The sequence below is a fragment of the Chlamydotis macqueenii genome, chromosome 2 (assembly GCF_036417535.1).
Source record: "Chlamydotis macqueenii isolate bChlMac1 chromosome 2, bChlMac1.mat, whole genome shotgun sequence".
Classification (NCBI taxonomy): Eukaryota; Metazoa; Chordata; class Aves; order Otidiformes; family Otididae; genus Chlamydotis; species Chlamydotis macqueenii.
The window spans coordinates 54,346,062-54,371,456 of NC_141557.1; the positions used below are offsets into that span (position 1 = coordinate 54,346,062).

General features: G+C 39.4%; 1 protein-coding gene across 3 annotated transcripts in view; it reads right to left on the reverse strand.

The window, feature by feature from the left end:
• The window catches only part of AMPH (amphiphysin), a 135,169-nt gene that overhangs the window by 80,155 nt on the left and 29,619 nt on the right, over nt 1-25,395 (reverse strand). The window lies entirely within an intron of this gene.

A 25,395-nucleotide genomic window follows, 5' to 3' on the forward strand; every position in this document is an offset into this window, starting at 1 on the left:
AAACAAATGAAAAAAACCACAAAACAGAAACAGTAGCAATCCATTGATAGTATGAATACACATACAAGCATCACCATTTATTCTTCTCAAAACAAAGACTGCACAGTCGCAGCCCTGGCACATTCTGTCTCTGCCGCCTCCCTCTCTCAACCCCAGCCAGCCCCCACACCATAAAATCAGGCTGCACAAAAGTGAGGTGAGCATTGACACTGTGGAAACCAGGGCTCAAGATGATCATGAAGGTGATGCAAAGCTACCTGTGGACCTGCCATGCGGAACTTCAAGGAAGTTTTGATGTATTTACAGCAGAAAGACAGAAAGAATAACATCAGAAAGGAAAAAGAGGCCATATTATAGCTTTTCATTCCCCAGCTCATTTGGCCATTTTGGGTTGCTTTTAAGTCTGCTGACTACTCCCAAAGACCTCATAAGCTCTCATCACCAATCTCTTAATAAAATATTAAAAAGAATTACAGATGGTTTTACAGAGGTATCATTTAATTTAACATTTCGACTCATCACAGGCCTCCACATTGCTCCTTGTCACCAACGAGCCAAACAGTCTGCCCCCGACTGCAGTACGACTTTGATCCACAGCAGGCAGCTCTCTGAAAACCCAACACTACTTTCAAAGAGATGGTTGCCAAGAAAGCCTCCTGACCATAGCAATACATTCAAGTGATGTTCACAGGACCAGTAACAAGCACATTAATTGGACTCTGAGCAATTCATAAGACAGGTAACAAACCACAGCAGAAAGGTTGTCGCCTCCTATGGTTTGGGGTTTTTTTACCCTACCTCCCAACTTTCAAGTTCTCTACAGGTAGTTAGCTGAACTGAGACTAAGCTGCAGTGTCAGAACCTGGTATCTGCAAACATCAACCCTAATCTTAATCCAGGGTTACATTAAATAACCATTAATAACAAAGCTTCCCAATTTTCCTCATCCGAACTCAAACCAGAACTACAGATATGTCACACGGTTGGAACTAGAAGTTCCAAGCCAGAAGCTTGGCAACAGCTAATGATACTCGCCCTCACAGAAGTCCTGCAGCCCATGCCTCACACACAGATAACTGGGGTTCACTCTCTCTTTTCCTAAACACAATCCTAATCCTATCCTCACAATGCTATAGAGAGAGAGCATAGCAGACTGGGGCTAGAATAACCTGTTCCTCATGGGTCCCTTTAGATTACATCCATTAGTCCTGTGGACCACTGAACGTATAGCTCAGCCTTTTACAACCAACATAGTTGTAACCACAACTTTACCACTGGTAGTCTAAACAGAGAGGTGACCAGACTGAAGGTAAGCCTTAGAAACCGATCTACCTTTCAGCACTTATTTGTGCACTTCTGTCTCAAACTGGAAGTCTCTCGCCAGCAGAAGTCTATAGTTTGTAGTTTATTTTTGCGCAGATAGACAGTGTTTTACAAAAGCCTTGGAGTGCCCTACAACGTGACAAAGAAAGGAAATCTGGGCAGATAAGTGGCTAATATTTTATTTTAGGTCTATGTGGTAGGTAACCCATATTGTGGATTTGGATTCAGGCATTAGAAAAAGAGCAGAGGAATCAAAGCTGTTGCTGAACATTCAATGGCCTGTAGGGCTCGAATGAGGCCTGGACTTGGAGAAGGCAGGTGGCTAGCTTTTCTTTTTTTTTCTTAACACACTAATACAGAGAAATAATATTTGGGATTAGGGTTAAAAACATTGATCAATGTGTATGAGCGGTCTGTACCATTTAAAATAAAATCATTTTTAAAAATTAAGGAAACAGACATGAACTGAATCTCATTAAACATTATATATTCACGTATTCTGTAGTCTTCTGAAGATTGTATAAAATAGCTGGAAAATATGATCAGTCTATCCAAAAAGAAATGGGTAAAAAGCTACCCTGTTTCATACAATTAGACTAAATCAGCTACCAGTAGGTTTCCTCTGAAAATGTCATCAAAAGAAAAAAAAAAAAAAAAAAAGAGACAGAATCTCAAACAGCTGCTTTATTTTTTTCTTAATTTAACTGTAGTCTCCAAATGTGATATTTTACAATTTGCTTAATGCACTGAATTACATTAAGGATCAAAAGGAATATCAGTGTTCACTCAGCATGTCACTAAGAATATATGAACTAAATAATTAAGTCCAATTAGCACTGAGAATGAAGTAAAAGCTAAATTTAATCTGATGGTAAACCTAGATGCTGTCGAATGAGTACACGTAGTGAGGAATTGCCTGGCAATGTGATACTGAGCTGAATAAATGACAGATTCTACACAAACACATAAAATTTGAGTAAGGACAGCAAGCATGTCTGATATCATTCATTAATTTCACCAAGAGTACATGTCTAGGTACAAAATGCAAGAATATTTCCATCTGAGGATATTACATCTTCAGTAAACCTTTTTGAAAACATACAACTAAACAATTTCCCTTTAAAATCTTCTAAGTGCCTTCATTTACCAAGTAATACATTTCAGTTCTATGAGGATCTGAAGTGTTAGTATGAAAAAGTCGGTAATTTGCTGATCTTGACTCAAAATGGTCAATTTTACAAAGACTGTGATGTGAATGTTGTTAAGCGCCTGCAACATGCCAAAGAGAGGAAACTAATATAATAGAAAAAAATTACAAATGAGCATGAGTTAGCTTGATTATATCGAAAACTCATGTCTTGTGGCAAGGATGACAGTGTTATAATAGCTGCTGAGACTACTACCCTGACAGACCTAATCTGTCCTTCTCTAAAACAGTATCCAAGACTATGGCAGTTCAAGGAAAGAAGAAAAAAACCAACCCAAAAAACCCAACTGATTCTCTTATGTAAATTCTGGCCACCTAGGAGCTGCCTCAAGAGCAGCTCAGCTCCCTGCACAGCAGCGGGTGGACAGGAGTTGACAGTAACCTCATCAGACATCCCAGCACGCACCATCCTCAGTCACGCATGAGTATTCCTAAAGAACAACCAACATGTTCAAAGCTACTTATGGCAGGAAGATTCCTAACTGCTCAGACAGGACTACCCAGGACAAGCCTTTATCAGAAATTCTCAGGATTGTTAAAACATTGAAAAAAAAAAATAAGCTAATCTAACTCGCCACAGGTAGGACTATTTAAGGATATTACAGAATGACCCCAGTATGAAAAGCAAGACAAACACTTGTGAGAGTCCAAAACTGCTGTCATGGACTCAGTGTCCAAAATCTTTTAAGAACAGCAAAGTGCTACAGATCTCAACAGATGCATTCATGCATCTAAAACACTGTTTCACAACATGTTTTTTCTAATCCCACAGTCTTCTACAGCATGTAAAAGAAATACTAGGGCTGCGTGAGCTGTATGTGCAGCTTTCCAAAGGAGTTTCAGGATGGTACTTCTGGGCAGAAATTGGTCAAAATGAAAGCAGACTATTCAGGAGAAATAATTTTATTTATGTGCAAAACATCATATGCATTTCAGCAAATTCTCACAAAACTGAAAGAAGTATTTGGTCAATACAAAAGAGAAGCTTTGAAGGAAGATTCTTATGATGCACAACAAAAATGCTTATCTGAGGTGAAAAAAAGAAGCACAATGGGATAAGTTTGAAGTAAACATGACTGTATTTCAACTTACTCAACTACAAAATAGTATATGAGAACTCATATGGCAAACGTAACAACCCCAAACTTAACACAGTCTGACAGTAATTCCAGACAGACAAAAGAACTCCACCTCACTGTTGTAGTTCAGCCCCGATCAGGACCAGACTACGCAATCTCTCTCTCACTCCCCCCACCCTCCAAGAGAACAGGGAGAGATAATATAAGAAAAATGGCTCGAGGTTTGAGATAAGGACAAGAAAATCCTTAAAGTTACCGACATGGGCAAAACAGACTCCTCTTGGGGAAAACTATTCATTTATTACTAAAACCAGCAGGATAATGAGACAGAGAGGAAGATAACCTCCCCCCCCCCCCTCCCTCTTCCCAGGTTTAACATTATCTCTACTACCTTCCCCCCCAGCCCGAGCGGCACAGCGAGGGTAAGAGGGAATGGTGGTTGCGGTCAGTTCATCACGCATTGTTTTACGCTGCTGCTTCATAGTGGGGAGAAGAACTCCTCACATTCCTCCCCTACTCCTTCGTGGGGTCCCTCCCACGGGCCACAGTCCTTCATGAAACTGCTCTGGCGTGGTCACCCTCTTCCACAGGGTGCAGTCTTTCCAGAACAGCTGCCCCAGCGGGCCTTCCACGGGCCACAGCCTCCTTCAGGCGTCCACCTCCCCTGGTGTGGGGTCCTTCATGGGCTCCGGGTGGACCTCTGTTCCCCCGTAGACCTCCATAGTCTGCAGGGGGACAACCTGCTCCACCATGGTCGTCACCACAGGCTGCAGGGGAATCTTGGCCAGGAGCCGTATTACTCCTCCCCCTCCTTCTTCGCTGACCTTGGCATCTGCAGCTGTTCCTCTCACAAGAAAAGTTCTTCACAACAGGCTGGCAGACGCCTCTCAGAATCTCTTCACATCATCCATCTCATCTCCTCTCCACTTCTTGCAGCCGGGCCAGGCCGAGTCGGGCCCAGTTGGCCGCCTGGCAAGAGGCCAGAGGGTGAGGCCTGCAAGGCTTACGAGGCCCACGCCTCCCCCTCTGTGCCTCTGCCCCCCGCTCAGCTTCTTCACATCTTCTCTTCTCTTTTTTTCTCCTGTTTTCCCCTTCTTAAATACGTTATCGCAGAGGTGTTATCACGCAACATTCTTCTACCAACTGGCTCAGCCTTGGCCAGCAGTGGGTCCGCCCTAGGCCTGTCCAAGCCCACTGAACAAAGGGGAGCAACTTCTAGCAGTTTCCTACAGAAGCTACCACCTTAGGCTCCCCCTCGCTAAACAAAACCACAACACCCACCAACCCTCTTGCCCCAAACCAGCCCTCTTCCCCACAAAAAAAAACCCCACTCAGGCATCTCCAAGTTTAAAAAGACAAAATTTTTCATGGGATGGGATGCTCTACAAAGCATCCAACACCACAAAACCATAAAAAAAGTGCCAAATTATAGTTAAGCATGATCCATGATACTCAGCTGGTATTTGAGAAGTGTAGGAACAAAGTTTAAGAAACCCTGTTTGCTCCACAAATAAAAGCTAACTTTGAAGATAACATAACGAAGTACGAAGCCTGAAACAGAAATAATTCCAAAACATATCTACTGACTCTTACTCAAGCATGAGAGCAGAGTGCTAAAGAAACACAACAAATACTCAAGACTCACTGAAGCCACATGAAATTCCTACCTCCTCACTGTTAGCATGTGGGTAGCTGAAGTGAAACCAGAGGGAGAATCATTACAAGGACCCTACTGGGTTGCTCCCCTGCAAAGAGGGGCAGGAAGAGACAGTGAATTGGATTACAGATACGTTAAGTGTAAAGCTAGTGGAACTACATGTTTAGCCCAACAAATAAAAAGTCTCCTCTCCAAAGAGGTAACATTCATATCTAACTACTCAAGATCTACTTGGGTGGCATTTAAAAACAAAACAAAACAAAACTCTTGTTACCATGGTGTCAAACTCTACAGTCTTATCCAGCCTCCGTTTCTCTCCACCACTGAAATCCCAAAATATGGTCAGAAAAAGAAGATGGGCAGAGAGGTATTTTTCAATAGTGTTACATGGTAGGATTAAAATATGCACAACAGATCTCATAAAAACTAGATGGAACTTCCAAATTAGAAAAGTAATAAACAAAATACTATTTTAAAAATTGTTCGTTTTTTCTCTCTTGTGCTGTTCTTCGTTTTCTCTTTGGTTTGGGGTGTGTTTTTGAGCAATTTATAATTGTATATAAGCAATAGACATTTAGAAATATAAAGTCAAAGAACTTGTTGGTATTGTATTAATTTCTGCAGAAATTAATCAACATAGACTATGACTTAAAGTCTCAAGGTATGTGTGCAAAGCAATTGTCATTATCATAGGTGAAGAAAGTGAGCCATGGGATAAAAAAGGTGGGTTTTGTTTGGGGTTTTTTTGCTTCAAGAATTTCCATTTGAGAGTGCTAGCATAAGTTTCTGACTAAACAGAGAAGATCAACATTCTTTGGCTTTCATGCTAATAAGTTAGGCAGGTGAGCACTTTAGGGAGAAAAAAGACGCCCAGTCTTTAACATTTTCTTTTTAGGGTGAAAGGCTTAGATTTCCAAATAAGCTGAGTTTTTTGGCCTAGGCAGAAACCATACCATATTTAACAGTATCAGGATTTCGTAAAGTAAGTAGATCAGCAAACAGAACATACCCAATAAGTATAAATTACCATTTTATCACAGAGTTAAGATACACATCTGAAATAGCACAGCATATAGCTCAGTTTCAATTCTGCTATGAATATTTTGATCCCAACATAGCTCCAATGCAACAGGCTCAATCACTACTCTTTTCCAAGAAGTTGACGGAATTTCATACTTTCCACCCTATACAGCGTATACTCTGTCCAAGAACTCAGGCTTGCCTTTGTACTGCTGCTGCTCCTGCTATTCCATCATTGAGTTCCTGCAGAAACAACAGCTGACAGTGACAAATGTTTGCCCAAGCCTCCGTTCTCATTAACATCTGCTGGAGGGTTGAGAAAAAAAAATCCTTTTGTTGTTGACAGACTCTCAAAAGCCCAAAAATCTGTTTAAAGTAGAACACTGAGCATTTTACTAATAAGGCTATTAAAAAAAATGCAAAAAGACACCACAATAAAGCTCTTCACTTATAAGCAATTGGTTCATGTGGTGCTGGTCTACCACAGAACTACTCCAGACATCCCAAGGACTGCAGCCAGCCACCAGGCAGACATGGGAGCTGAGTCAAGATGGGTGATGCTCTGGTGTGTTTTTGAAGTCTCAAGAAGATCCACTGGTGCATAAACCACAGAGATGATAATTTAAGGAAACACACTTTAAATCACCGAAGAGTAAACAATGACCTTCCAACCCAGGACACACAATACTTTTTTTAAAGAAAGAATTGCTATGGCCAATAAATTTACAATAGCTCAATCAGACACAGAAGGAAACAGAAGACTCACAAGAAACACCTGAGCTCTCACCCTCCTCCGACCACTCTCTCTTCTTCATCTTCAGCAGAATCTGTAGTCCAGATTGTTTGTTACTAATCTTAAGAAACAACTAAACTTAGCTCAGGTTTCCAGATCAACATTAGGTGATCTCTAGTTACCACCTGATTTTTCTGTGCACACTTACAGTATTGATGACATAGAGAACTTCTGAGCATTCAATAAATTACAGTCAATGTTCTTTGTCACATAATGTATCTTATATGTCTATTATTGTACTGGTATTTGTTCCCCAGTCTCCCATTTAGGTCTTCTCTTAAACTGGGAAAAATAATCCTAATTTGCTTACCATTTACAGTTGAATTTCACTGCTGAAGTCTGGCACACTGGATCGTATACTAGGAGAAAGACTATCACAGTAAACTTCAAGGTGGGAAGATACCTTTTAGTGGAAGACAGTAACTCCACAACTGCTATCCTAATATATGACAGAGGCAATTTCCATTGTACAGGGTCACAAAGCAAAAGAGAAGTCATATCCTGAACTGCATTAATGCACGAAATATGGCCCAAGCAATGGAAGAGGGCAGTTGCTAGGTACCAGGCACTTTCCAGTATGGAAGAGCATAAAAATGACTCTTCTAAAATTAGTCTAGGTCAGACTGATTGTCCATATAATCTCCCAACCTCTCTTCACTCCCTCCCAAAGAAGATGCCTAGGGAAGATACACGACAAGTGTGCAGTGATGCTACTGCAGAACCCTTTTCCAAACCCTAACAAACTGCATTTCAGTGAATCCCTGATCTCTTTACATTTTATAGCCCTGATGGATTTTTCTTATTGATGGACTGTTCTGCTGCTTGTAAAGCTCCAATAAGGTATTTATTTGCTGTTTCAAGAAGCATGAAGGTTCACTTCTCTCATGGCTGCTTTTCTCCTATTAATTCTTTGTCAGCTTATGTTTGCTGGTGCATTCAGTACTGTAAAATACCATGATGCATGAGAACAGTTTGCTAACAAATGAGAGGAGTACTAAATAATATCCAGACATGCATCAAACACTATTATAAGCTATGTTCTCTTAATCAAAATTGAAAGAGGGAAATGTCTTTCTGTACAGCCTAAATGATAAATGTGAACATTATGCTATGAGAGATGATTATAATAACCTTTCTGCAAATTACAGGATCTAATTGTACATCGTTGCCCAGATGATATAAAAATGCACTACAGAGATCCAGAAAATAAACAAGATTATGGTTCCTCTCAGAATTAAGCCACAGACTTCTACATTAGTCCTTGGTCATTTGGTTAAAACTAGAAAGTACTTTACAGAGAGCACAGACTTGCACATCTCAGGCCATCACAATGCTTGGACCATTCCTCACCCTTTCCTTGTAACAAAAAATTTTGTCTACTGAAGTAGGCACCCTTGCAAAATTTAACATATTAGTAGCTATCATTCTGCGTAAGTGAGATCCTAAGAGGTCCAGCAGCAAAGCTTAGCTGGGCTGTACGAATTTAAGGAGTCTGAAGGATAAACTTTGGAGTTTGCAAGGCCTTGCTTTGGTGAGAAGAGAAGGGATACTAACAGCTATAAGAATGTAGTGGTAGGGACTTCTGCTTGTCTCTGGGGACTTTCACAGGGTTTAATGCTGTGGCATCTCCACATAGTACGTTGGCTCATCAGACACTCTCTGCATGTCATCTGAAAGGTGCTTATCTCCAGTGGATGTGAAAGCATAGCACAACTTCAAAGAACTCCAATGTACTTCAAAAAATAAATTACAGAGAGGTGAGCTGTTAGACCAGCTTTCCCCAGCCTACTCTTTATAATTAGCCAGTATAGTAGAGGATGGCATCCAGGTAGAGACACTGGAATGGTGCATGGCAGGTGCTCTTCATGCGGTGTAGCTTAAAGACGAAAACAAAATGTAAAAAAACCAAGAAATAACATAAAGCAAGCTCAGATGCAGAGAAAAAAAAATATTGAGAAATCAAAGAAAGAATTAAGAGGGAGAAAAAACACTAAGAAAGAATACAAACCAAGTAAAAGCAAAGAATCAACTTTGCGAAACCGTGGGTTTGATTCATTTGCCTTCCCGTAGGCATCTCAGATGGCACAGGATGTCTCAAACATCACTGTGCAGGTGGCAAACATGACACAGGACCTATGGAAGTGTCTTCTGGAATAGCAGCTTCAGGAGAGGCAGGATACAAGTCAAGCAGCCTATGTGTGGGCAGCTAAATTGAGCTATTAATATCATAGCAACATCTACAATCCTCAAACTTCTGAGTATTCTTTTTCCTCACAAAATCTCTTAATGCAATAATAGTTTCTTCCTTGCTTACTTTACCATTGGGGAAAACAAGATACAGGAAACGCAAGTGACTTCTATGCCGAGTTCAGAGGAAGTTTATCACAAGCAGGGTACCAAATCTGATTATTCTAGACTAGTATCTTAACCTCTGGGCTATCCTCCTATAAAAAGGAGAATCACAGTACAGAAATCTGCCTCAGAGCTATACAGAAGAGGAAGAGTGAACAAAAAGGCATCTTAAAGAACAGGAAAGACAATCTGTTTGCCCTTCTCTGGCTATTATTGCTCTCACAATTCTTGAAAAGATTGATCACTTATTTTGGTTGAACAAGAGCTAAATTTAACTGCCTGCACAATTAGCAATAATATCCTTGGCTGAATTTCTGTGTCCTTTACTGTATCACAAATAAATCAAAAAGTCACCCTACTGAATTAACCAAAAATCCCATCAGTTGCTGTTGCTTCTGCCTATACTTAACTTACTCATCTAGCTGAAAAGTACCTGGATATCTTTCTAGTAGTGACCAGAGCATCTCAAACTGTGCATCCAGGCTCACTTAGAATCTCCTTATCACTTTATTTTACTCTTTCTCACCAGTTTCTCCACTTTCCTATGCCCCTTTGGTTTGTCCTCTATACTTTCTGTTGAGCAGACACTTTCCTTAATACCACTCCCTCCAAAAAATAACAACAATGGAAGAAATATGTTACTTAATGCTTCACTCTGTTCATGTGACAACTTAATCTACCCAATCTTCTATTCACTTTTGGCCATATTTGGGCCACAAGCATTTCAGTCTAATCCTTTTTCCACGTACAGCACCAGAGAAAAGGGGAGTATAATCTTGATTTGTTTGAAGATCCTAGCAAAAAGCCATGAGTAATAATAATTTCTCTTCTAATGTTTACAGTCAGCTGGTGACCAGCTAGTTCTTTTGCTGTCTATTTCCTGATTTCTGAGATCTTGTAAACAGAACATTAAAATCAACTACAAAGACATTTAGCACAAAAATTTTTTAGATTGAGAAGCAGCCACAATGCCATAAACAAATCTGTCTTCTGTACAGAAGGGCCACTACAACTCATCCTTGCACAAGGAATCTAATATAATTTATCCTACCAAAGTCCTCAGCAGTCATACTTGACAGGCAATCTGTTACCTCTAAATTAATCAAGTTTTTCTTGGGCCAAGAAGAGAGCTATCAAATATTAAATTTTAATTTATCTGTGGATACCATAGTTGCGCTTTCTTAATTAAGCATTTAAATTCTACCTGGAAAAAGACAACTTTGCCCTTTACAGACTGTCTTGCTGGATTTATCACAGCACGTATGCAATGTTCTTCCTGTCTGCTGGGAGTCAAATAAGAAATAATCAAGGAAAAAGCTTTTCAGTCACAAGGCCAAAATAAAGATCACATTCAATATAACAGACCTTGAATTTAAAATGCACATGCATTCTCCTACTGTCTAGTTCCACAGGATATATATAGCAGACTCTTGTTTACTTTATTAGCTTTGATGATATTCTTTCAGTGGATCAAAGAACTTAAGGACACCAGGCTTTCACTTTAAGTAGTGATGCTTTTGAGGCTATTTCCCCTTATATTCACATTGCGGTACCTGGTTTTCTGTACTCAATTCCGAGATCCAGTGACAATATTTCCTATTGGTCTTGATTAAACTCAAACTAAATCAATTTATAATAAAATAAATTTATTTTGGCATTAAGCAGATAAAGAGTGTTAGCAGTAAAACATAATGTCCCCACAGTAGAATATTATGAAGTTGGTAAGTCTCATTTGATAGTATTACAGGTATCTCTAGGTTACTTCTCATCACAAAAGGCAGATAAAATGTAATCTACAAATGAAAGTAATTTCTTCAATCTGGAGGAAGAATCAGATAAAAGCGAGGAAAAAGAAAATCTGATTTAAAAGAGATATTTTGATTTGCTATAATATATTTTTCTAACAGATGCCTGTGAAATTATAATCCACAACCTTAGACCTAAAATTATAGTTACATCAGTAACCATGCAGGGATGATGACAAACAGAAGCAAGAGTTCAGCCATTCCTGACATGGGTAATTAACAGAGCTCACACATTTCTCATTGCACGGCCTCAAATACTTAACAGGTAAATTTACTTTCCTTCCACTTCACCATTACATCTACAAGACAGGCTCCTGTGTTTTTGTGTCTTTTCAGTTTGGCTTCTAAATTAATCCATATGCTCAAAGTAGCAATACAGATGCCTAATCTCAACTGCCTCCTCCAGTCTGAGCTGTGACATTTCCACAAATACTTTTACCTCTTGACAAAGGTGTTGGCTGAGGCTAGAGACGCACGCCCGCATTTGGTCCAGCACGCACTGAGGTGCAGATGCTGCTGACCCTAAGACTCCTTCACATCCAACAAGGACGGGATTTCTCTCTGCAAACTCAGGGCAATCTTAATTACAGGACTTGTACAGTGGAGCCCTGGGAAAACAAAACCAAAAGTTTCCAGCGTGGTTTGATGGCTTGCCAACTGAATATTTCCCCACCTGTTAAGACAGTCTAATGTCATGCCACACATAGCAACATGAAGATGACTCTGCCCAGTAGTTTGCAAAACATTTTCCAGATTGATGTTAAACTGTGAAGGAATTTACTGTTTCTTCATAGATCATGAATATATTGCACACTAAATATCAGCGATGTGCCTGACATAGCAACGCTTGCTGATTAGCTACTCTTCACCTTTGGGATCCTCCAGACCTCTCTTCTCATCCAGAGGAAGACAGTGACACTGACATAACAGTTCCAAGTGAATTCACTACTCTCTAGATGGAATGATAAATAAGTTTGTTTCAAAAAAAAAAAAACCCCGAGGAAATTATCTCCCAACAGTGTTAAAAACTAGGTAGAGCATATACACTTGGTTCAACGTATTTAACAACTCAGGAAATCTTTGAAGCCATCCTAGGTCTGTCTTTCTTTTTTAAAAATAGCTTTTTCAGAAATTTACTGATCCACAAGAGATTTATTTCAGACTTACTGGAAGAATTTATGAAGGCATAACCTCATAACAATCACAAATTCTCCAAGACCAGCTCTATAAAGGAATAATTAAACTGGTGTAATATGGCTAGCACTGTGTGCTAGTCAGATATTTCTGAAGAAAGTTACCAGTATTCCTTCTCATTGCTTTTTGGAATTATTCAGCATTTTTGCCTTACTGAAGGTCAAATAGTACCTCACAACATTAAAGTATTCTAAAGTTGCTCAGCTAACATAGCATATTTCTGCTTTTCTCATTAATTGCTGCTAAGGATAAGCTTGCCTGTTCTCAAGAGTCCATGTGCATCGTTTCTTTGTGCTCACCCCAAGTCATGGCTTTTTAGTTATTGAAAAGGAAAAAAGCTCAGAACTGAAGCTGAGGTCAGCAAGCACTACCAGCAGCAGTGGTGTCTGCCCCAGCTTTGACACCTGGATTTTGCATCATCGTCTCCCATAGGGCTTGGGGATGAGGCTCCAGAATCAGCCCTCAGAGCTGCTGGAGACAGATGGAAACCGATGTGGTGTTGCTCAGATCAGCAGCTTGCAGAGCAGAGGTAGGGCTCACTTTCTGCGAAAATCTTGTCTTTGCCGAGCAAACAGCAGTCCTGTTCTACTCAATGTGCTTCTGTAAAAACAACACATTTAAGAGCTCTCTAATGGTCACAGTTTCCAGGCAAAAAAGTGTCCAGAAGAGAAGCCTATCTGCCGATGCTGGAAAAGAAATGGCATACAAGCACTGGTTTACTGCAAGGGAAGCTATGTTCTTCTGTGGTTACTGCTCATCTGGAGACACATTTTGATGCCTTTTAATGGTCCTTATTCAGACATCCACTGAGTCAGAAGAACATATCACAGTGAGAGCAAGATTAGCAAGGAGAAATAATTCAAGACCTGGACAAAGGACATTTCAATACAGAGTGAGAGTTAAGACAGGTAAGAAAAAATATCACAAAGTGTAGGTGTAAGGAAATTTAGAAAACAGCACTTCCAGAGTTGAGAAAAAATTAAGTAACAGTGGGATGTTGTGGCCATATAACCTGTTAGCGTAGTCACCAACGCACGCTAGAAAAACAGCAGCAGCAAAGACAAGCTGGAGTGACCTTCATCAGCAAGTCCTGTGCTGTGAGGCCTCTCAGACTCTTCAGAAGCACTGAGGCTGAAGCCATGTGTCAGTGAGCAGCTCCACAGAAATCTTCATCATTGCACATAAGAGGGAAGGAACTTCTTCCACAGAAAGTGGACACAGGCTAGCTGCTACCGAAAATCACCGGGAATAGCTGAATTCCCTTGTGGTCAAGTTTTTGAATGTTCGACTGTTCTCTTGACTTTTCTCTAGACTCTGTCCAGCTTGGAGGTAACTTTCTTCTCCAGCAATAATATGTCTAACTTAGAGTTTCCTTAAATTAGTCCAGGTCCTTGAATTCCCTTTGAATTTCCCATCTTTTCAGTGGCTTTGAAAATCAATCATATGTAGGAAATTAATTAGAAAAACACTGGATGTATTTTAAAATCACCGGTAGAAAGAAATTTGTGTTAAGCACTGAAAATCAGCTTACATGATCTGAAAACAGCATCAGACATGAAAAAGTAGCAAAGGTGATGAAACAACAACAATTTTATATTCAGGGCTAAATCCTACGAAAATAACACTTTCTACATCTCTCATCAAAAAAGATATTCATTGCTCCATGGCTCATGACATTTGGAACTCAAATGTACACTCAGTCTAAATACTCCTATCCACCACAATCACCACAGTAAGTTACTACCTCCCAAGGACCTCTTACAATCACTCCGAGATTGGATTATAGACCTCCATTTCCAAGGGGAGGAAACTGAGGCAAGGAATGGATGAAGCAGCCGTGACAGCCTGTAATTAACCATGCAAAATGCCAAAAGGAGAGCTTTAAACTGAACATGTAGATGCTGTGCATCGACATCGTGCCTATACAATCCTCTCTCAAAAACTATCGAGCAACACAAAAAACTAAAAAAGCACATATAAAAGAGTACAAGTGTATAAAAAAGTCCAAATCTCAATTATTTCACTCAGGTAATTGGATTTGTGGACCTGAATGTGTGAGAAAGATGAGCAGAATTAGTTTCTCTACCACTCCCCAAAATAAAGTGATACATATGGCAATGATTACTTAATATTGTCTGTCATACCTACTCAAGCTGTCGTATTTCTTGTAGTAAAGAAGTTAAAACTTAAAAAATATTGGTGCAAAACCAAGTAAATGAAGACTTACTGGCAATATTTCTGTAAGTGTTAAGCCTGATTTGATTTTTTTCCTTCGTATCAAATGCAGCCGCTGAAATTTTCAGCTGTGTAAAATAGCTTCTGCAGCAAGTAATTTCTTAACAAAGACATTTTAAAAGTGATTTTTATTATATGCTCTCATAAAGGATGCTTTTCACATAATAAACCGTAATGGCGTTAAAAGGGAAGCAGAACTGTAGACATTTATAAATAAAAATTTAACCTCTGGCAGCTATTAACAGATTAGAAATGCACCACAGTCATAATATTTTGTTCATTTATAGGAATATAAACGAGTTTTTCTAGGAACACAGAAGTATTTGTCACCCACAGGTACTGAAGAATGTAAGAATGTAAGTAGAAGAATGTAGAATGTAAGTTTAGAAATGCATTATTTTCTTATGTGTCTTTAAAAACAAACTGCTTTTTTTTTATTTAAACGTACAGAGACATTGATTCCAACTAACAAAGATCGCTCCATGCATTGTAAGAGCACAGAAGCTTGTTTAATGGAATAACTAAAGTTGCAGGGATAAACTGTTTGTCCAGGGATGTTTATCTCAAGCATCTTGAGGATTCCCTTGACTGAGCAAGATCATACCTTTCATGATGTAAATCCCTTCAAAGCCAACGGGATTAATCACTAGGGGGAACTATATCCTGTGGTGTTTAGGCCTTGGCCCATGTGTAGCAGGATCAAAGCCCGCTGGTCTCTTTGTAAGGCTCCTGGAAAATCCATCCTGACCAGAAAGACTTTCCAGCATTTACACTGATTACCAGATGCCCTACGCTGCTGCGAAATAACAAGAAAACAAGACCTAGGACTTTTGAGTACTGCAACGAAAATTTATTCAAATAACTATAGAAAAGGAAGCAACTCTCCCTCTAAAACCTGCAAAATATAGACTGAAACCTGATCAGGGATGTGTGGCATGACTACAGTAACATGGAAGTGATCCATACCTATGACTGTCTCTGTTTTGCCTGCCTGTATGATGCAGAAATCTTTCCAGTTTGCACTCTAAAATGTCTTCAGACTCCCTGATCTGTAGAGGTCCCCTTCTGCTTGGATGGAAGCATCACCCTTTGTAACCCAATATAATTGCTGTCTTTATCTGGCATTTTACTCTGTTAACCAGATGCTATGAAGCATAGTATTTAAGAGGATTTGTGAGAAGTTTGATTAAATCTTTTTTAAATGTCAAGGTGAAGACTGCTACCAAGTCAGTCTCATTTTTATCTGAAATATGTATATGACTCCCAATGTACGGCAGCAAAGTATATATATATATACTTTGATATATATATATATACTTTGATATATATATATATATATGAGATATATATATATATATATATATCATAGCTGATCATCAGATCTGTCCATAGAAAGCCAGCTGTCTGCTCAATGGTAGAAGGTACTGATGGCTTCTGCTGAGGTATGCAGAAGAAGGGATGGCTACAAAAAGGCTGAAAAGGAAGGAGATGTACCCTGCTCCATGGTGTGCAAATCCTCTTTCTGCATGACTGCAAATTACTATAATACAGGAGAGAGACTCCCTCTTGATCCAACATACCTACGAAGAAGTACTTACACTTTGTCTGAGTGTCTGCACTTCCCTTTTGCTGAATTCTACCTCCCTGCTCCTTTCTTACAAGATGATTATGATGGTACTTGAAAGCAGCAGCTCCCAGAAAAACAATGGTTTCCAGGGAAATTGATTATTATTTTCAGAATCCTCTTGTACTGTAATGGTAACAAAATACTCTAATAGAAAGACTTAATACATTCCACAGCAAAAAGTCCCATAATAGCTGACATCTAGAAGTTGTGGAAGTTGGTCAATACTTTGCTTCTTCTATAATTTATCTCTGTGTATTAGATTACACACTGGAAGATGCAGTCTATTAAATTTTGTCCAATGCTTATCTCTGCACAGACAGTGAGATTGCTGATAGAGCTAAAATGACTGCAGCTTTCCGTGAGGACTCGGGGGGGGGCGGGGGCGGGGAGGAGAAGAACAGTACCTACATCTATTAATTTTTAGAAATAAAAGTCTCTAAAGGCTTCCCCAATCCATCAATCAATGGGATCGTGGCATATCCTTTGCCCAATCCTGTTTATTGGGAAAAAAGGTCCTCCAAGTATTTGCAGTGATTCAGTTGCTTACTCTGCAGGCAGTTTACACCCTGAGGCTATGGACCAAAGATTTTAAAAAGCTGTCAGGCCAGCTTTTGCCCCATGAGGGAAAAGGTACCAAGTCATTAGTGTTGTAGTTAGATTGGACTTTTGTGGGAACAGAGACTGCAGCACAGCTGTCCGATATTGAAGAATTTGAGCTATGTCCTTGAACATAAAACAGCAATTAGAACAAGATAAGTAAATACCAAAGGCAAAAATAGTAAAGACAACTAAAAATCTATAACCAATCCAAATGAAGCTTAAGGCACGTGAACAGTATATTGCTACCAATCGAATTAGATGATTAAGTGCGTGCACTTCGCGTGTAACTGAGAAAAATTATAAAAGACTTAGGCTGACTGACAATAAAGGTCTCCGGAACTCCACCCACAGAGTCCATGTTTTTACTGCAACAGACTTTCCCAAATTAACTAACCCTGGCCTTGTTCACAAAATGCAACTATTGCAGTAGTACTCTGGCACCCAGTTTCCTTCTAAAGCATTTGCTGCATTTCAGCAAAGAGTGTGTCTTTTCTCCTCAGCAAAACAACAAGTACTTCAGAAAGCTAAATGTTTACAAACTTTATAATGGGACCATTACACTGATTTCCTGTCACAGAAGCAATTTAATAGTAAACAGTCAACTTTTACACTTTATTACAGGCCCTCATTCTAGAGCAAGCTACTAGCATCGCCACTGCTCTGACCTTGCATGAGGAATGCCCACTGTAATCACAAGGCTATAAACCTGCAAGGACTGCCGGGAATGGGGCATCCATGGGTAGGTCTGCCTAGGGATATACACGTACATATATACAGCCATATATATATGGCATATATATATATGTCCAGTGGTGTGTGTGTGTGTATATATTTTTTAAAATTTATATATATATATATATGAATAAATTATAAGAATGAAGATGATAAGAGGGCTGGAGCACCTCTCCTATGAGGACAGGCTGAGAGAGTTGGGGCTGTTCAGCCTGGAGAAGAGGAGGCTCCAGGGAGACCTTATAGCGGTCTTCCAGTACCTCAAGGGGCCCTACAGGAAAGAGGCTGTTCAGTAAGACCTGTTGTGACAGGACTAGGGGTAATGGTTCCAAAATAGAGGGAGGTAGATTCAGATTAAATATTAGGAAAAAATTTTTTACACTGAGGGTTGTAGAACACTGGAACAGGCTGTCCAGAGAGGTGACGGATGCCCCATCCCTGGAAACAAGGCCAGGTTGGATGAGGCTCTGAGCAACCTGATCTAGTCAGGGATGTCCCTGCTCCTTGCAGGGGGGTTGGACTAGATGACCTTTGAAGGTCCCTTCCAACCCTAACCATTCTATGATCCTATGATTCTATATATATATATGCACACACCCTCATACCTGTACATATACTCTCCAGTACACTCCAGCCTCAAACAGGCATTCAGTCTATGGCACTGAAGTTACTCCAAGTTAAAATCCTGGAAACGTGTAGAGTGCCAGGTCCTCAACACCTCCTGTTTTGATCTAGAGATAAATCGTTATCAGTTCACTTTCTTTGCGAATGTAAACACAGCCCATGCGTCTTGTACTCCAGGGAACTGATAAAGACAACACCAATAGCACTGTGTGCCATTTTATCCTGAAAGGGAGAGTTTTAGGGCAAATTTCTCCTTCAGGTGGGCACATCAGGGTGGTCTGGCATAAATTAACACTAGTTTACGTAGCATCTCTGCTACAAATAGGGTGTATAGCCCCATTCAAGTCACATGTACTCCAGGAATGTCTAATTTTGGAGTTTGAGTGTTGTTTGGTTTTTGTTTTAAAGCATTAAAAAAATCACAAATGGGTGTGGATCATACAACTATAGAATTTTTAGAATCTTTAAGGTTGGAAAAGACCTCTAAGATCATCAAGTCTAAGCATCAACCTAACAGCACCATGTCCACTAAACCATGTCCCAAAGCACTATGTGTACACATTCTTTGAACACCTCCAGGGATGGCAACTCCACCACTTCCTTGGGCAGCCTGTTCCAATGCCTGACCACTCTTTCAGTAAAGAAATTGTTCCTAATATCCAATCTAAACCTCCCCTGATGCAACTTGAGGCCATTTCTTCTGGCCCTATCACTAGTTACTTGGGAGAAGAGACCAACACTCGCCTCCCTACAACCTCCTTTCAGGTAGTTGTAGAGAGAGACTATAATTATACTGTTCACCTGTTTTCAAAGATTCTGTACAAAACTATGTTTTTACTGTTACAACAGATATGAAATAGTTTAAATAAAAGTATAAATACTAAAGTAGCACAATTTAATTACAGAATAATTAAAATCTTAAAACTGCTCTTTCACGTCTCCTTGAAATACATAACTTCTAAAAAAAATTCCACTAATATATACATAAGGTGCAAGTCAATATACTAAATTGAGCAAAACATTTTTTAAAAAATCTGTCTATTTCTGTCATGTTTATCAGACTTAATTTTACAATGCAAAGGACTCCATTTGTACTGAAATTCAAACCACAACATTAAGGAAATGTAACATCATCAAGTACCACACACAAAGCTCTTCTGACTCCATTAATAAACTAGAATACTGTAAGAAAATAAAGCAGGAAAAGCTTTATTTAATACACATTATAAACTCCAGGAATCAGCTGTTAGTGAGTGTCATTTTACACCTGTAACGTCCTAATTCTTAGTAACGATCCCAGAGCTAGGAGAAAAAACTTGAATTGACTTATGACCTATCCTGTTGCAATTTAAACTACAAACACACATTAAAATCTGATGCCTATTTTAGTCTTTATGTCATGCTGAGTGATAAAACTTCAAGACAAGACGTTTATATCAGCACTTCTGGTCTATTTATGCACCCTACATTATAATTTTGATGTGATTCATGCTAACTTAGTCCATGTGATGCTCTTGACTTCCATGATTCCTGTAGGTTTGCAGGTAAATTGATGAAAATAAAGGCAGGTGATTATGTGAGGTATTCCCAAACTGGGACACAGCATTAAGGCAAAGAAAGGTCACAAGATGCAACCTAAAGGAAAGGTTGCCTAAATAATAATGCTACTCCTCTGAGTGTAGCTCTTGGCAAGTTACCCACATGCTTCCGTTTATAAAGACCAACGGCTCTACATCGAAAACTCATAATATGCTAAGTAATAAGAGGATATAGTTATTATTCTTAGCTTTGTGCCTTTTAATACTTTTTTTTTTTCCTTTAGGAGCTGAGTTTTATACTTTAGATACATACCAAGATTGATAACCACAACGGAAATCCTGAATGCTGCAAGAAATCATTATCAGTTATTCAGCAGAATGCATTGCTTCCTGAAATTTAAATTAATCTCAGCACCTCAGAGGTTGTTAGGAGGCTATCAGAGATGCTTATGCTTTTGTAAGAGCAGCGAAGCCAAATCTTGTCAGTCGCAGGTATTGATCCCAGCATATTTTTCACAGCAGTAAGAATAAAATCATTCAAGTTGTTACATTCTACCTTTCTTAACTTTCTCCTTAATTTCCCATGTGGTGTGCTCTCCTCTTCCTACCCTCAGCTGTTGTTGGCACTGCTATGGGCTGTGAGACCTTTACCACATCCTTCAAAAGGAAGCTGCGTTTCAGTAGTGCCTGAAATGGTTTCTGCACAAAACACTGAGGTCCTCACAGATGATAAAACAATATAAATGCAAAGCTGTGTGATTAATGTAAGGCTGTGTGATTAAGTGCAAGTCACTGTGATTAACAGGGCTATAACATACTAGTCCTCTGCTTTCTCTTTCCATAATTAACTTAATTGATTCTAAATCTTCTCTAAAATTAGGATGACACCATTTAAAGTAAAGTTTTCAGATTAAAAGTACCATGTTGGTACAGTATTTCTCATTCTAACCTTCACCTATTTACTATTTTTTTTCAGAATAAATACACATCTGTGAATGCCTGAAGATCTCTCTGTGTCACAGTGACAGATTCCTGGGGAAATCACTGTGCATGGATTACAACACTGATCTAAATGTAAATATTTCAGAGATTTCAGGGTCATGTTTGGGCAAGGAAAAAATAGACAGTTTTATCACTGTGATACAAGACTTCTTATGAATATGGACAAGGAAGGTTTTTCTTTATCAGGTATGAAAGTAGTATTTGAAAGTATATGAAATCTATTAAAAATTCACAAACGAGATGAAGAATTTTGCAACCCCTGGAGAAAGACAGACAAGAATCCAGCTTGAGTGTTCAGAAATCAAGTAGACGGATATATACTGCTCAAAGCAGTATCCTTCTTAAAAAAAAAAAACAGTTATCCTTAACCATAGTCAAGCTTGGTCACCCAAAAAGCTATTTTTTCTTATGACCACCTTCCTACATTCACAAGGCTGTCCACACAGTGGGAAGACACTGACGGTTCACTAAAAGGTTATATTGCCGCTGCAGGCAACACCAGGCACCACTCTGGGCTCCTCGTTCACATGGCGTAAGTCAGAGTCAGCTTTGCCGCAAGCAAATCTCTGCAGGCTCAGAGCCTTACGTAATGGCACCCAGCGACCTTCCGCTGCTACCTGCTCCCCCTCATTCTGCTGAGCAGGACCGCCTCATCGCAGCACCCACACTCAAGTATTAATAGCCCACAACAATAGAATCAGTGGAACAACCAGAAATATAAAAGAGATCCTACGAGCTGCTGCCTTTTTTGTTTCTTTTTCCCCCGTTTTTAACTTTCCTTTTTCTTCCTTCTCTTTTCTCTTTTCTTTTCTTCACTGCAGAACTCTCAGACAGATGAAGAACTCGTGACTGTGCAACTGCATAAAAATCACGGCAAGCAAATCACATTCATCGAGAAACAGTGTGAGAAAAGAAGTGTGGAAATGAGAACAATTTACTGCAGAATTCAGGACCCTGCATCCTAGACAGCATTAAGCTGCCTCAGATACATGAGGAGTCACAGTAAGATTTTGCCATAGCACAAGAATTTGCACTTCAAATGCAATACGTGTGATCAATGCAAAAATTTTAATAAATAAAGATAGATCCTGGTCTTTGTACTGTATTTGGGTTATAAAATCAAGCACTCAGCATCCAAAGTACCTAGGCTAAATTACATATCTCAGGCTTAGTCTGAGCCCTGTACCCCAGAGGGGCTCTTTCTGGAGAGAAATGGTTCTTGTGCTGTCCTACCTCCCAGCCCATGCTGGTCAGGAGAAGTTGAAAAGTGCTGGGCATATTCACAGATACGCTGAGTAATCCCTAGGAAATCTGCTAGTCTCTTCTCAGAGCAGATTTTCTCACCACTCCCACACCTCCTCTTGCCTGTTACGCAGCGCATGTTCAACACTATTTTATGCTTAGGTGTTCTTCTCTTCTTGATATACCCTTTCTGATGAAAAAAAAGAAATAATATTTTTTTTTATAGTTGTGAGTCTGTCCATTCTATTAAAGAACAAAAAAAAAAGGGGGGGGGAATCTCAAAGGGATATTGTTTAAGCTTAAAAGAAAACACAAAAAAATAGCAAATCCATTTTTACACTGCAAAACTTCACGTCCATGTCAGGACAACTCAGAAAGTCATAGCTATAAAATTGGAGGGATATCAGAAGGCAATCAATCAAGTAATCAAACAGATTAAGAATAAGAATGTAACATCTAACTCTGCTGCCAGGACAATTTAGAGAATAATCTGAAGTAGCCACAGGGGAATTTACCATTACCTTGTACAAGACAGAAAGCCCAAGAAGTACTGGAGGGATTACTACACAAGTAAAAGAGGAACGGAATGTGTTTCCCATAACATGTCATAAAATGTAAGCCTTTAACTTTACAGCATTTTACCCAGAAACCTAAGAAATCTAATTTCTGCCCAGACAACCATGCAACCACTGCCAGTTGATTTCAATGCAATTATTTCTCCTCTAAGCAGATTTTACATTCCAAAAAGATGCTAATGAAGATGCCAACATAAAGAGATGATGACTGAAAGATTATTAGACACTCATATGGCCATAGCTCAATGACCCTGAAGTTGAGTTGCATTAAAAAATATTTAGAAATTAAATTGCAAAGTATCTTAGTGCCTAGTTATGGACAGAAAAACCTCATCTTTGGATAAGCTGGAACCCTTTAGGCTGTCCAAAAGCTGTAACATCTTTTGCCAGTTTCCTATGTCATGAGGTAAATTATACTCAAAAGGATTTTTCTACCAGTTTCAATTCACAACACGCTGCATTAAGACTTACTGTAGATAACAGGCATGAAAAAAGTTAAAAATCTGTGCTCACAGACTATTAACAAGGGCTAATCTGAACCCAACAGGGCCATTCTAAACACTTCCTTCAACAAAGCTACTATTTGAGAAACTTCCCTCTGCACCGTATCATTTCAAATCACAAATCTGGAAACTCATATACAGCTTTCAAATAGCTGAAAAGCCTTAGCAATAGCTGTGATATGACAGGTAACGAGTATTTAACTCCAGAGTTGCCACTTTGTACATGGCCTAACTTAAAGCAAATATATATTCCTCAAGATAGTAGATAGGCTCCACGTTGGGAGAAAGTGTTGTATACTACATGTAGCAAGGGACAGGGCAGCAGAACTTCTAGCTTGCCCCTTGTACACCGATGGTGCTGAGATTTCTCCCCAGCTTGCAGGTCCTAGATCTCCTTCTGCAGCTAGAATTCATCCTTTCTCTTTTTGTGAAATACTACAGAGCACCATAGATCAAATACAAATATGCTGTCACACATCATGAGAACTACAGGCCAAAAAAACCTTCCTCTGTGTCTGGAACACAAGTATAGAACAATTTTCATAAAGTAAAATACATGATGGACATGGTGGGACCGCCCCACAGTCCCAACCCACACTGCTTCAATTGCTGTGGATTTTAATCTTCCTCTGTAGGAACCAGAGTGTCTGATCTTTGTATGATGCATAAAGAGGCCATTACATTGACATCTCCAAATTTTAACCAGAATTTGACGTGAGAGTTGGGCAATTCAGGGATTCAACTATTTTTAGAACAACTAATCTGCTCAGTCAACTGCTTTCATACAGTTTAGTAATCTATGCAAGAAACTGAACAACAGTCCATAACTGAGAATTAGAATTCCCTGTTGAAAGCTGGATTTTTTTTTTCTTGTCTATCTACAAGGTTTACCTTTTGAAGTTCACTTCTGCTTAAATTGACCTTTTACTCAAGAAGTACAGCTCCTGTGTGATTAAAACACATTATATAAAAATACCTCCTTACTTAGCAGAACAATTTCCAATGCCTCTCAAGAAGTGTGTCTAATGTTGGCCTTTAAAACACAATTATTATACCTCATTTTGTTAGAACTGCTGTGCCAACAGAGAACTGGATTGTACTTTGCATTAAGTTCACCCAGAGACTTTGAGAAAGAAATTCTGATTGAAAAGTCCATTTTGTCATCAATGAGTATGACAGCAAGAGCTTATTTTAATTCCTACATTTTGGGTTGTGTATGCCAAGATACCAGACCAGGAAAGATTTTGTGTTAGATTAGGGAGAAGGTTACTGAAAGCACATCTGTGTACACAATAGAACCTCTACTATGTGTTTTTAACATTTATTGGGTAATTTACACAACCTTGTCTGCAGTCATCAGATTAGAAGGATCTTCTGGATCTTTCTGCAGTGGTTGAGCTGGTATCAGAACAGTGTATCTTCATTTTCTTAATCTTTTCCTTAGAGATCAGATAAATGCTTCCCAGATGACAATATAGTCTCTGATAGGAAGATGCTGTCTCTTCTGTAAGAAAAATGTATCCTGGAAAAGAAATGTTGTGGGACTGAAGCATCTGTTCAGTTGGTTTTCCTTCTTGGGAAAAAAAAAAAAAAAAAAAAAAAAAAGGGCTTCTTGTAAACAAACATTTTTCACAACCATGCTCATCTGGGGTCTGCGGCTCTAGCTGAGCTCCTCTGCGCTGAGCAGTTCTGCTGACTCACCGCGTCCCCAGGCAAGGTGAGTCTTGTCGCTGCCAGCTCAGGAAAAGGCTGAGCATGGGAATGGAAATACACACTGGCCGTCACCACTTGAGGAAGCTGTGGGAAGGAGGATGCTGTCAGAAAGAAAACTTCTGAGCAGCTGAGCTTAGCTGGAAACCCTCACTGAAGGTTACCTGCTTCCTAGTTTTATCTAACATAAGCACAGAGGAGCACCAAGGTAGACATATATAATCAGAGCCTCCGTGTACACAGGCATACCAGGGACCCACAGGGTGGAATATTTACCCTGACTTTTGGCAAGAACACGGAGTATTTTCTTCCTGAAAACACGTACTGGCTGTACTGTAGCAATATGCAGTATTCAATTTATACTTGCCCATTAACTGAGTCCTTGGTTTTCTTTCAAGGAAAAACCCAAAACCTCATTTCTGCTACTGGAAAGACCAGATTGCTACAGAAAATTACAATCAAAAAAATATTTCAAAATTTTTTTTAATTTCGTATAATTTGATATTTTAATTATCCTGCTGTCAAATATCTAAAGTTGTTGTTTGACTTAAAGGATTTGGAAGCTGTTACTGCAAAG